Source organism: Cervus canadensis, chromosome 16 (assembly GCF_019320065.1).
Source record: "Cervus canadensis isolate Bull #8, Minnesota chromosome 16, ASM1932006v1, whole genome shotgun sequence".
In the NCBI taxonomy this organism is placed as follows: domain Eukaryota; kingdom Metazoa; phylum Chordata; class Mammalia; order Artiodactyla; family Cervidae; genus Cervus; species Cervus canadensis.
In genome coordinates, this window is record NC_057401.1 from 48,189,915 (window position 1) to 48,202,762 (window position 12,848).

At 37.6% G+C, this 12,848-nt stretch overlaps 1 protein-coding gene across 1 annotated transcript in view; it reads left to right on the plus strand.

Moving 5' to 3' along the window:
- Window positions 1–728: 728 nt before the first annotated feature.
- Window positions 729–12,848, plus strand: part of CDH12 (cadherin 12) — a 440,616-nt gene continuing 428,496 nt past the window's right edge. The window contains exon 1 of the mRNA XM_043489178.1: window positions 729–871. The gene's annotated coding sequence lies outside the window, so the exon portion shown is untranslated. The remainder of the gene's footprint in view (window positions 872–12,848) is intronic.

Genomic DNA, 12,848 nt, shown 5'->3' on the forward strand with positions numbered 1-12,848 from the left:
AACCTCTGTGTCTAGGTTTGAGTGCGTGTGTCTGTAAGAACCTGCCAAACATGCTTATTTAGTACGAATACTTCCTTTTTTTTTTTAGAAATCAGAGTTGCACCCTGGAGGGCTGTGATCAACCTTTAAAAACATTTTACTTAGACAAAGGTTGAAGTATGTATCAGGCTCGGGGCAAAGACAAGCCCAGCTCTCTCTTTTATCACATCGCTTTGAACATTTTTCAGCTTTCGTCTTGTCTTACCCATCAGCTCTGTCGGTCGATTAATTGTTTCACTGTACCTGCTCTTTACCACGAACGCGCCTAGCAGAACAGTAGGAGAAAGCACGTTTATTTCAGCCCTTCCGCGGCTGACCCCTGTGGTTAATCTCCTTGCAAATTACGGTCAGAGTTGGAGTTCATCCACGAGGCTGGGAACGACGAGATTCCCAAGTGTCCCCGGTGCCTTTTCCAGATCCCAGGAGACCCACTAACCCCTCGGCGTGTGCAGCCGGCACACGGGGAGTGTTTCCTGCTAATCAGGTCAATGATTATCGCCCAGCTCCGGGGACCTGACAGCAGCCTATCACAGCAGTTAGGGAGCCACCGAAGACATCACACTCACCCAGGAGCTCCCCCGTTCAGAAACATCGCTTAGTCCTCATTCACTCACTGGAACCTCAGAGGATTTCAGCTTCTCTCTCTCTCTCTCTTTTCTTTTTTTTTTTTTTTTCATTTGTTCTCTTAGACAGTGAGGGGCTCAACATAAACCGGGAAGAGCCCAGCATGCAGCTACTCCGAGGGTGTTGATTGAAAACTTCGCTCTCCTCACCCCGTTCACTGTTGATTTGACTGATTTCTCACCTCCTTCAAGTGAATATTTCAATTAAGGTAAGTGCCGCTTGATCTGAGTGACTGCATGGCGCTGAATTTCTGCATTGAAAGTTCTGACTAAACTGGCATTCTGCACTGCAGCAAGTGACTGTTTATGTCAAGAGAAGGCTTAGTTTATAAGCAAGTGTCCTAGAATGAAAGCCGGTGTTTGTGGATCATGATATTACGGGACAATTGCTTTGGAAAGCTTAAGTATTCCGCCTTGCATCGAGAGAAAAATAAAGGGAAATATGAAAAGAGAGTTAATTTCTCATTTTACCTTTTAAAAGAAATCTAGAGAATTGTGCGGCGCTAAGGTAACTTGATTTTGATTGAAGTGTTTTGTTGATGTCATCTGGTAAAAGCTCTCAGTCTAAAAGCTTCAAAGTTAAATCAGATGGAAAGAAAATTTGCAAATGAGAGTTGGGATTTTGTGCAGCATTTTACTTTAACAACGTTCCTGAGCTCCCTTTGGGTTGAAAGATTTAAGACTAAATCCCTGAATATTTTAATAGTGTCCATTTAGCAATTAAAATTTAAATAAAGTTTCTGATGTAGCTGTTAAGAGAAATGAACCAAAAAGAATTATCATGCCACTGATATGATTTATGGTTTTTATAGGAGACATGAATTTTTATGAGATAGATGAATAAAAAGAAAAATTTCTTTCTAAAATACTTATTTTTGATGGGAGAATTCTTCAATAATGTATTCAGTTGATATGTTTATTGATATCTTGACTATTATGTTTGAAGTTGCACTTTGTTATCAAACAAGAGAGAACTAAGGTTAAACTTGTGTTTTACATGAGTTAAGGCAATTCTCTAGGTAATTTAGACAAGCTAGTTTGCATTATTTCTTTTAAATCCTTTTTTCTCATGAGCTTGTTAAAAAAATATCTGGAGAGAATGGAAGAAACTCTTTCAAAGTTAAATTTAATTATCTGAACTTTTTCTTTCCTATTTTACTTTGTATGTGTAAATATAGTAAGTATAGTTTTGTCCCACATCATGTAAATTCCTATGAAATCAAAAAATAAAATTATTTTATCCCTATAATTATGTACGGCTAATTGATCACTTAGCACTCTAACCACGTGAATTAGTAATAGCAACCACTTACCTTGTTATGATGTAGTACTTATAGTTCAAAATGATTTTCTAACAATGAGACAAACATTATTTAAAATACAAATGTATATTGTCATGAGATAATACTTACACAGTTTGAATTTCAATAACATCTGTTATGCTAAAGCACAAAGTAAAATCTAGTTGCTTTTGTATAAAGATTTATAATGGTATCTTAGATGCACTTTTTAAAATGAGCACTCATATTTCATGAAATGCTGTTTCTGCCTTCCTCCTATGGCTATCCTGAGATGGGACATTTTATAGAGATGTCAAAACAATGCTTATATTAATTGGCTAGCCTCCCAAAATCTCTAGAGAGCTTTTTAGGCTGATGTTATTGCTTCCCCCACAGGAATAAAATATTTTTAGGACACCCATAGGCACTGATGTGTACTTGTTGGTTGTCTGTATGTTTTTAGCTGGTCTGAAGACATTTATTTATTTTCCTCTGTTGCACTAAGACTTCTCTTTTCTCCAGGGAGGTGGTTTTTCAACTGATTTAAGATACCTCAAAAAGTGTTGACTAGTTGCTCTCATTGAGTCTTTGGCATCTTCTTTGTTTATACTTTAAGCAACATTGATAGACAGGAAGAGGTAATAATACCCAAACAGGGTCATATCTGTTAGTAACAGACTTATACATGCCTGATAACATCTCTGTATTATGAACTATTCTTTGTGCCGAGTTTAAAATCCATATGATATCCTACCCAGTGAACTTTTCTTGTTTGTTGTTGTTAGCCGCTAAGTCATGTCCAAAATGGCAACCGACTCCAGTATTCTTGCCTGGGAAATTCCATGGACAGAGGAGCCTCGGTGGGCTACAGTCCATGGGGTCACAGAGTCAGACACTGAGATCTGACACAGAGCTAAACACAAGTCATGCCCAACTCATGCAACCCCATGGACTGTAGAGTTCCAGGCTTCTCTGCCCTTGTCATTTCCAGGCAAGAATACTGGAGTGGGTTGTCATTTCCTTCTCCAGCAGATCTCCCCCACCCAGGGATCAAACTCAGGTCTCCCTCATTGCATGTGGATTCTTTATCACAAGCCACCTGGGAAGCCCAAGATGTACTTTATCGATGTACATGACCCTTGAAAGATGTGCTTAGTGTGTAATGAAATATTTATTTTAAAACATGAAAGTGGTTGTAGTTTTTATTTTAAAAGATATACTTAAAAAAATTAAAGGGATTTTATCAGTGTAGCTTTTGCTTTAATTTGGATAACACATTAAAAGAGAATTAAGAAAATCTTGGGTACATTTGAAAACTAGGAGTAGTTTATGTTGGGTAGCATCTGCTGCTTGAATTAGACTTCTTTTTTCCAGGTTCCACCCTACCTCAAGGTTTTATACTGACTCCTGTTTTTTTATTCATTTCATGGTAATTTATTCCTTCTATGAAATAAGAAAACACTTTATAGGATAGCCTCACTTAGAATAGGCAGTTTCAAAATTTTAACAACAACAACAAAAAATCTGTTAAGACTTTATAAAACTTGTCTTATGATTTATAACCTGTTCCTCGGTAGGTGATATTTTCAATAAAAGACAATGGGGAGAGACAGTGTCTACCAGACTCCTGAATGCCAAAGATTTGGGGTATAAATTTTGTGTGTATGATTATATCATCATCAGGTCAAAATGGGTTGACGCCAATTTATTTACCCCAATTTTCCAGTTGGAGAGATGCAGTCTGGGAGATTGGGCTGGGGAAGCTATGATTCAAACTTAGGTCAGGCGGTATTTAAAGCTCTTTACACTATACATTTCATCACTTTATACATGGTGACCTTTTCCAACATTTAATGTGATACTCATGAATATTTTAAGATGATTTTTAAGATAGTGAAGCTTAATTATATCACCCTTAGAATAGTTTAATTCTTGGCTTACTCAAAATAAATGAGTTTGCAAGCTCCATAGCCACAAGTGCTCGAAAGAAGCATATACTTTGTTCTTTTAGGTACTGAAAGAGGCTAATGCTCAAGTCTTTGCATCAAGCTGGTTCTGATTACTACTGACAGAAAAAGCACTCTACTATTGAGATAATCAGTACTGAAATTGAGTATCTGCAATATAAACATTTTTCCAAGAGAGGTCGACATACTGTCAGAATAAAATCAAATAAAGAGTAGAGATATAAAGCCCATGACTCTCATATTGAAATGCAATTAAAAGGAAGTTAAGGAGAAGTTATGTTCATGGCAAAATAATTCACAGTATTAGAAAAAATAAACAAGTTAACAGGATTGAGTGTTCAAAAGGGGACTAAAAAAAAGATAGATTGAAATGTTCAGGAGTCTGTTTGCACTACTGACTTCACATAAGCCTTTCCATATGTACACAGAGATTTGTTGAAGCTAATTATGTTGATATTGTGACAATATTATCCAAAGCAAAATTTGATTCAACCTAGGACAAAAAGTGAGAGATGTTATAAAATTAGGATTGACCTGAAAAATCTTTTATGATGAGCTGTCATATCCAAAGACATGTTGGCATGGTACTGAAAGCTAGATAAGCTGCATAGTTGTAAAATATGATCCTTTCTTATGCTCTAACATGTTCTCAAATGCTTAAACAGATAATATTTGACAAGATACTGCAAAGGATGGATTCAATAATGATTAGAAACATGATCAAGAAATGTAAAATCTCCAGCCACCAGCAGTTTACTTTCCATTCTCTAGATTTTATGGTAAGCTGTTGGCTTATCTTAGTGGTGTATATGAATAACAGAAAGACAAGGTGTATAGATAATCTCCTTTATTACTATTCCAAAAGAATCGACATGATCTATAAAAAGCAGTATTTCAGAGGAACTTTTTATGCAGAGCAACCACCATGCTGAGGTCTTCCCACCCAGAAAGTATGGCTGTATGTCTAGACTCCACTATATCCGCTATAGATATGACCAAAGATGAAGGTCTATGACAGCCATTTCCAGAGTGACCAATGGCTATCATGTAACCTTTCAAAATAAACATGCCAATAAAGGATGTGTTATGTAACACATAGCTGATTTAGTGACCTTAAATATAAATTCAGTGTGGTTAAACAGTGGTAGATGGGCAGGAGCAGAAGTCGAGAAACATGGAGATGATGGTCTGCAGAAATTATGAATAAGCTGAAGTCATGAAGTTGGTAGGCAAGAAAAAAGTTAATTCCCTTAGCTCAATGAAAAGGCAAACATTTTTTTACTCACTATAACAACTAAACACAAAAATGAAGGAGTGCTCCCTGCGGAGCACAGTAAGGCTATGTTATCCTGGGTGGTATTCCAGACATGCCATGCCGTGGTGAGACTTTTTCCTGTTTTCCACATTTTTCTCTGCAGTTTCAGTTCCATTAACCAATTCAAGCTGAGCACATCTGTGTTTCTTACAAGCTAAAAGATTATAATTGGCCCAGCATCATACATATTCATAGTCTCAGTAGACAATGAAAAAGTCAGAAATATGTAGTGGTGGAAAGTATAGGTTCTAGGTTCAACTACCTGGGGTCAAATCCCACTGAGCACATTTGCTTGCTCTGTGACAAGTCAGTTAGGGTATCTCAACTTTAATTTTATGAACTTTAAGCTGGAGCAAGTGGTAATACCCATCCCATAGCAGCATTGTGTAAAATAGAAGTGATTATTAATACAACACATTTACAGTGGCTCAGATGCTCAGGAAGTAATAATAATTATAAACCAGAAACCTTATAAGTCCCTCACCTTATCTGTCAAGAAGAAAAATTTGGGACATTTTTTCTCCTTAAAAAAAATGCACACTTGGACCTTACCAGAAGCTAGAACTGTGTCCTGACACTGCTAATATCAGTACATTTGAATTTTAGGAACATATATATATATTTTTTCTTCTATTGCATTTAGACAGACAGGTGGATGTTGTTTTAAAGAAAGCAATTTGGGAAATAGCTTAGATAAATCTGCCTATTTTGTCAATGGCTGCTTACATGCTATAGAAACAGGCTTGAATAGGTGAGAACACAGAGATTGTAGTGTGTCCAAAGTTGGAATTATTCACTATTGTGTCTTTCACAGAAAAAGTATGCTGGCTGCTTGTTTCAGTTCAGTTCAGTTCAGTCGCTCAGTCGTGTCCGATTCTTTGCGACCCCATGAACCGCAGCATGCCAGGCCTCCCTGTCAAAGAGAAGCAAATTCATGAAACTAATTTGTATGTAACATGATTTGATTATGAGCATAAGAAATATTCTGTGGAATACTTGTAAAATATTTTGAAGATGACTATCTAAAAGTCTATTTCCTGGTAGGGTCAAGCCTATCATTTTCTCTTGCCTACTAGCTTATCTGTATCTTGCTATGGAATTTATTATTTTATATTTTTCACTGTGCTGGGTCTCTATTGCTGCCTGTGGGCCTCCTCTAGATGCAGTAAGCGAAGGCCCCTCTCTAATTGTGGCATACAGGCTTCTTATTGCGCTGGCCTCTCTTGTTGCAGATCAGAGGCCCTAGAGCACCATCTCAGTAATTGTAGCACATGGGCTTTTTTGCTCCGTGGCATGTGGAATCTTCCCAGACCCAGCATCAAACCTGTGTCCCCTGCATTAGCAGGAGGATTCTTAACCTCTTAACAGAGGAAATCTCTTGCTATGGAATTTAAGTCATCTAGTTATAAAGTTGAAAAGTTATCAAATAACATTTATGCATCTATATGTATATGCAAAAGTACTTCATATTTTGTAAGTTGATTCAAGTAATCCCAATAAATTAAATGTATTTTCTGCAAGGGAATTCATCGTTTTCCATCCTCCAAGCCACATATCTTTACATCTTGTTATACATAGGGATAAGTGACTCTGGGTCTCATTCCTGGAGTACTGATTTAGTAGATCTGATAAAAGACCCAGGAAACAGTTTTGAGATATATGCAGGTTATTCTGAATATATCAAAATATATAGGAATGTGGCCTAATCACTGAGATTTAAACAATCTCCCAGGTTATTCTAATGTGCAGACAAGTCGAGAATTGCTGTTACAGGACAGCAGCTCCCGACTTGAGCCTGTTGAGAGGTTCTGGAGTGGAGCCCAGGTTCTGTGTTTCCACCAACCTCCCAGGAATACTGACGCAGCTGGTCAATAAGTGCTGCTCTAATTCTTCCCTACACTGCTCTTTGGGTGCTTCTGGAATATTCGAGGGCCTACATAGGACATGACTTACAGCCCAGTTTACCTGAGATAAAGGTTGATAAAACTCTCAAGAAGCTCTTTTCATTACAGAAGGATGAAACTTGAGAAACATTTTACTTTATTGTTTATTTCCACTTACTCACTCTGGATATAAAGTAATTGGATATTTTATAAAGCAGCATATTTCTGTTTAATATCTATTTATTTATCTGGCTGCATTGTATCTTAGTTGCGACACATGGACTCTAGTTGTGTTGACTGGACTTTGTTGTTCTGTGCATGTGGGAATCTTAGTTCCCCGAGCAGAGGTGTCCCCTGCATTGCAAAACAGATTCTTAACCACTGGACCACCAGTGAAGTCCCAAGCTCTGTGTTTCTAGCATGTTGCTAACATGCTTAATTCTTTGCTAATACTTGCTATGGTCCATAGGGTTGCAAGAGTCAGTCATGACTGAAGCAACTTAGCACACAACACGCTAACAGTATTTAATTCAAAGCATCGCTAATGTATTTCATTCTTTGCAGTTCAGAAGGAGTAGGGTGATCATTGCTTTTCCAATTACACTTCTCAATGGGTAGAAATTTTTGACTTTAGCACTACCCAGGATAGCTCTATACCAAGGTTCCAAACTCATCACAAAAGGCTGACTTCCCAAATAGCATTTCAGTTCTCTTCATCTTAGGAATGCAGTCCTAAAGCTTCCTTATTTGTCACTTCAATTTTTCTTCTCTCCCAAAAGTAAATGGCAAGGATACATGTTTCAGCTCTCTCGCCTATTTAACCTTTTATCTCTTTTTATTCCCAACTGCCAAATTTCTTTGTTCTTGCTCAAATCTACAAAAGACAAAGGGAAATATATTTTATTAGTATGGACACAAATTTTGGATAACTTATATTAATATTATTAAAATTGAAAACCTGCCCATATTTTTCCCTATTATTCTTCTATATTGTTTTCTTCTAGAATGCCTAGCGTTTCAGTAAATGTAAACTTTTAAATTTATTTGATTTTTTTTTTTTTTTGGCTCCCTGCCCCTCATTAGATATTAGAATGTATTGAGTAGAATTTACACTCTCCTACCTCTGGCTGTGACCTAATAGAAAAACCTCCATTCTTGTCTGGACACTTGCAGGGCAATCAAATTCAAATTGTGCTATTTAAATTTAATAACCCTGACACTCTTAGGAGGCTAGTGTGTTAACCCTTTCAATCCATGGGTAGAATTCTAGGTATTACTCCAGCAGAGGCTGCTTATTTTGTGTACTACTTTCTGTTGTTATTGTTAACTGTAGCTAAAATTAAATAGCAGATGTCCTTTACTCACAGTTTTTGTCTTACCATTATACCCCAAATCATCCTTTTTATTTCTTTCCCCTTATTGTTAGTCTGGTAGTTACCACTTATTGTCCGGTGGTAGTTTCTCCAGTTGGAGCCATAAACTCTATGAAGATAGAAGCCTTGTTTTATTCACTTCTTAAGCCTCAGCATCTAGATAAGTATCTATCATATAGCTGGTTATGGTATGTTAAGGGAAAGAAAGAAAGGAAGCAGGATGTGGAGGAAGAAAAGAAGGTGGGAAAAGAAGAAGGGCTCACTGCATCTTCCCATCGTACTATTCTGTCTGTAATAGCTCAGCAAATGATACTCCAACCTACTCAGTAGGCCAAGTTAGAAATCCAGCTCTCATCTTTGCCTTCACATCTTACGTATTCAACGAACATCTGGTGCTTTCAATCTTGCTCTTTAAATCTCTCTCGCTTGGATTTTCATCCTTGCCTCCCCACAGTTCACACCTCCATCATCTATTCCTAGCTTATGATCTGTGTGTTAAACTCTTTTTACACAGTAATGCTCCCTAATCCCAGAAGACTGACCTCTCTAAGACAGTCTTGATCACATGACTTCTGAGTTAAATATTTCCTTTGGAGGAAGGAGAGGGTGGAACAAAGTGAGAAAGTAGCATGGGAATATGTATATTACCATGTGGGAAATTAGATAGTCAGTGGAAATTTACTATATGACTCAGGGAACCCAAATCAATTGCTCTTGACCACCTAGAGGGGTGAGGGGTGGGATGGGGTGGGAAGTGCGAGGGAGATTCAAGGAGGAGGGGATATGTTATATCTATGGCTGATTCATGTTGATATAAAGAAGAAACCAGCACAATATTATAAAACCATTACCCTCCAATTAAAAGTAGGTTTAAATAAAAAGGGCTTCCCTTGTGGCTCAGCTGGTAAAGAACCCACCTGCAATGTGGGAGACCTAGGTTCGATCCCTGAGTTGGGAAGATCCCCTGGAGAAGGGAAAGGCTACCCACTCCAGTATTCTGGCCTGGAGAATTCCATGGGCTGTATAGTCCCTGGGGTCACAAAGAGTTGGACATGCCTAAGCAACTTTCACTTTCTTTCCCTTCAAATAAAAAAAGCAAACAATGACAAAAAAAAAAAAGAGCCTATAAAAAAAAAATAAAAGAATAAGATTTCCCTTGGAATATCCCCTCTCTTTTAGGATATCATCCCACCCTTCATGAAACATCCATTTTTATGGATGTTCTGGGTGCTGCAAATCTTCAGTCTCACCTAACTCCTAGCAGCCTGTTTTCCAGCCACCTTTGATTCCTTATTCCTGAGATTTCATGTCCACCACCCATCATATTGTTAGCTTTTTGCCTGGCTAGATCTCTTGACCTGAAAAGTACAAGATGTCACTTCATCCAAATAGTTTTTGGCCCCTACTTGTATAGAAAAGTGCTCCTCCTCCATTTTCTGTAGTGAACTTTATTCCCCTTCTACTCCAATCCCAGAACTCATTACCCCATTGAATAATGTAAAATTCCAAACTCTTTGATGGCAAGCTCTATGTGAGTTTTATTCACTATTGTATTCCTGGTGACAGATACAAACATATGTAAATTCTTTGTAAACAAGGACAGGTAATATAATTCTCTGAATTCAAGAACAATAGTTTATTCATAAGTTTCTTCCTTCCACTTGGGTAGTTAAGTTTCTGCCACTGTGAAAAGAAGTTTGCACCTCCATGTCACCTTTATGAAATGTCAAAAAACACTAATGTAGAGTCACAACTTGATTAATTAAAAAATTTGCCATGCCAGTAACCACTGATATTATTTAATATGTTTCATACATCTTATGGACTATGAAGATATCTTACACTTTAATGAATAGTAAAAGTTGTTCACACACGTTTGGTAAAGGTCACCTATTTTCAATCAGCGCCTTTCTGTGTAATAACTTGGTGACATTTCTCATCCACTTGTAATCAATGAACATGCATATTTCAACTCAAAAGTCCATTCTCTTCAAAGGACTACTCTTACATTCTTGTTTCATAACTAGATGATGTTTGGGGGCAGGGGAACTACTCTAATTCTTATTCTTAGGCTTTTTGATCTTTAAAAGAAAATGACTGGTAGAACAAACAATAGAAATTGACTATACTTGAGAATCAGTTGTCAAAAAGCACATCCTGAAGATACACTTTGATCTCACATGTTTAAGGAATGATTTCACTGTTATGTTTAATATTACCATAATTAAACTGTGCTTTATTGCTTGTCCTTTATATGAGATGAGGTGAGATGCTATGAAAATCAATACAGAGTAAACAACAGCATTAATCCTGGAAAGTATTTCTCTCACAGATATTTAGAAGCAATCTTCCCTGGAACCATAATCCTCAAAAGGAAATTGCAGTCCTTGCAGAAACACAGTTTGGGTCATCTGGGTCTAGGTCTCTGGATTTTTCTAAAAGCCTTCACAAGGCATAAATGACATTTTAAATATCTTGTCAGTGAAAGAAGTGATTCCTAATGCAGATTTACCAAATATAATTTTTTTTTAATCAGTGGCCCCGAAGGCAAACATCTCAAAGGCAGAGAGAAACATAACACCAAGATGAATATTGTTACTAGTGTCTAAGGAGGAATATCATATTAAAATAATAGAGAAATATTTCTTGTCAGAAAATATAATATCCATGATTCTATATCTACTCAAACATATAATTAGACATCAGAATTTTTTTTTCTCTACTGGATGCTATGTTATTTTGTTTTTCTGATATTTTAGAAAAAGAGCAGACCCAATTATGCTGTGGTCTGCAGACATGGGGAGAGGAGAACATCACCACATCTTTAGGCAGCAAAGAGTGAGCACAGACAACACAAACTTAGCAACTAATAGAAGTGTCATAGTGATTCCTTTGGAGAAACAAAGCTTACTGTGTAATGATGGCCTAATGGCGTGTTACAAGTGTTCTTGAACAATATACTAACTTATGAAGCTACCAACCCTTTCACAGTCCCACTCTCTTCCAGTACTTTCTTAGTTCACTTTTTACACTCTCGTGTCATATACCTCTCATCCTCTTTATGACCTGTGACATAGAGCCTCTTCCCTGTCTTTTGTTTGCGTGTCCATTGTAGCATCCTGCTCAAGAAGTTTGGTGATTCTTCTTTCAGGAGAAGCTAGAAAGTTAAAATAGTTTGCTTCCTTAAGTAACTCATTCAATCTTTGGAGGAATTGAACTGGGAAAATTTCCCCTAGTTTAAGCAGAATTCTGTCCTCATAGGTAAATTCTGTACCCATACCTTGCTGCTGATGGTGCTGCTAAGTCGCTTCAGTCACGCCCGACTCCGTGTGACCCCATAGACGGCAGCCCACCAGGCTCCCCCGTCCCTGGGGTTCTCCAGGAAAGAATACTGGAGTGGGTGGCCATACCTTAGAACCATGTAAATCAAATATTAGCTTTTAAACCACTTTCAGCTGCTTCTGAAAAGTAGGTGTCGGTCAATAAGCAAGGTAAAATTCTCTTCCATGTGAAAAGACAATGAATTATCGATGGGGCCCAAATGCTGCATCCTTGGTATTATAGTGCTTCCTACACAATTTGTGTCTAGGTTCTGCAATTATCCCTTGTCCCCTTTTGAACACATTGCAGCATGGGGTTCTTTTTGTATTTTTTTTTTGATAGAGTTCTTTTATTTTTAGAGATTATTATACTGTTGTTGTTGTTGTTTTTAATTGGAGGATAATTGCTTTACAATATTGTGTTGTTTTCTGCCATACATCAACATGAATCAGACACAGGTATACCTATGTCTCCTCCCTCTCATCTCCCTTCCCATCCCACCCTCTAGGTTGTCACAAAGCACTGGGTTGAGCTCCCTATGTCATACACCAAACTCCTAGCGGCTATCTATTTTACAGATGGTGATGTGTATGATGTCCATGCTGCTCTCTCAATTTGTCCCACCCTCTTGTTCCCCTGCTATTTCCATAAGTCTGTTCTCTGTGTCTGCATCTCCATTGCTGCCATGCAAATACATTCATCAGTGCCACCTTTCTAGATTCCATACACTTATGTTGAAATACAATATTTGTCTTTCTCTTTCTGACTTACTTCACTCTGCACAATAGGCTCTAGATTCATCCACCTCATTAAGACCAACTCAAGTGTGTTCTTTATAACTGAATAATATTCCATTGTATATATATACCACAGTTCTGTATCCATTCATCTGTCAATGGACATCTATGTTGCTCCCATGTCCTGTCTATTGTAAAAAGTGCTGCAATGAACATTGGGGTACATACCTCTCTTTCAATTATAGTTTTCTCAGGGTATAGCATGGAGCTCTTGAGAGACCATGCACTCTCTTTCCTCTGATCCACACCA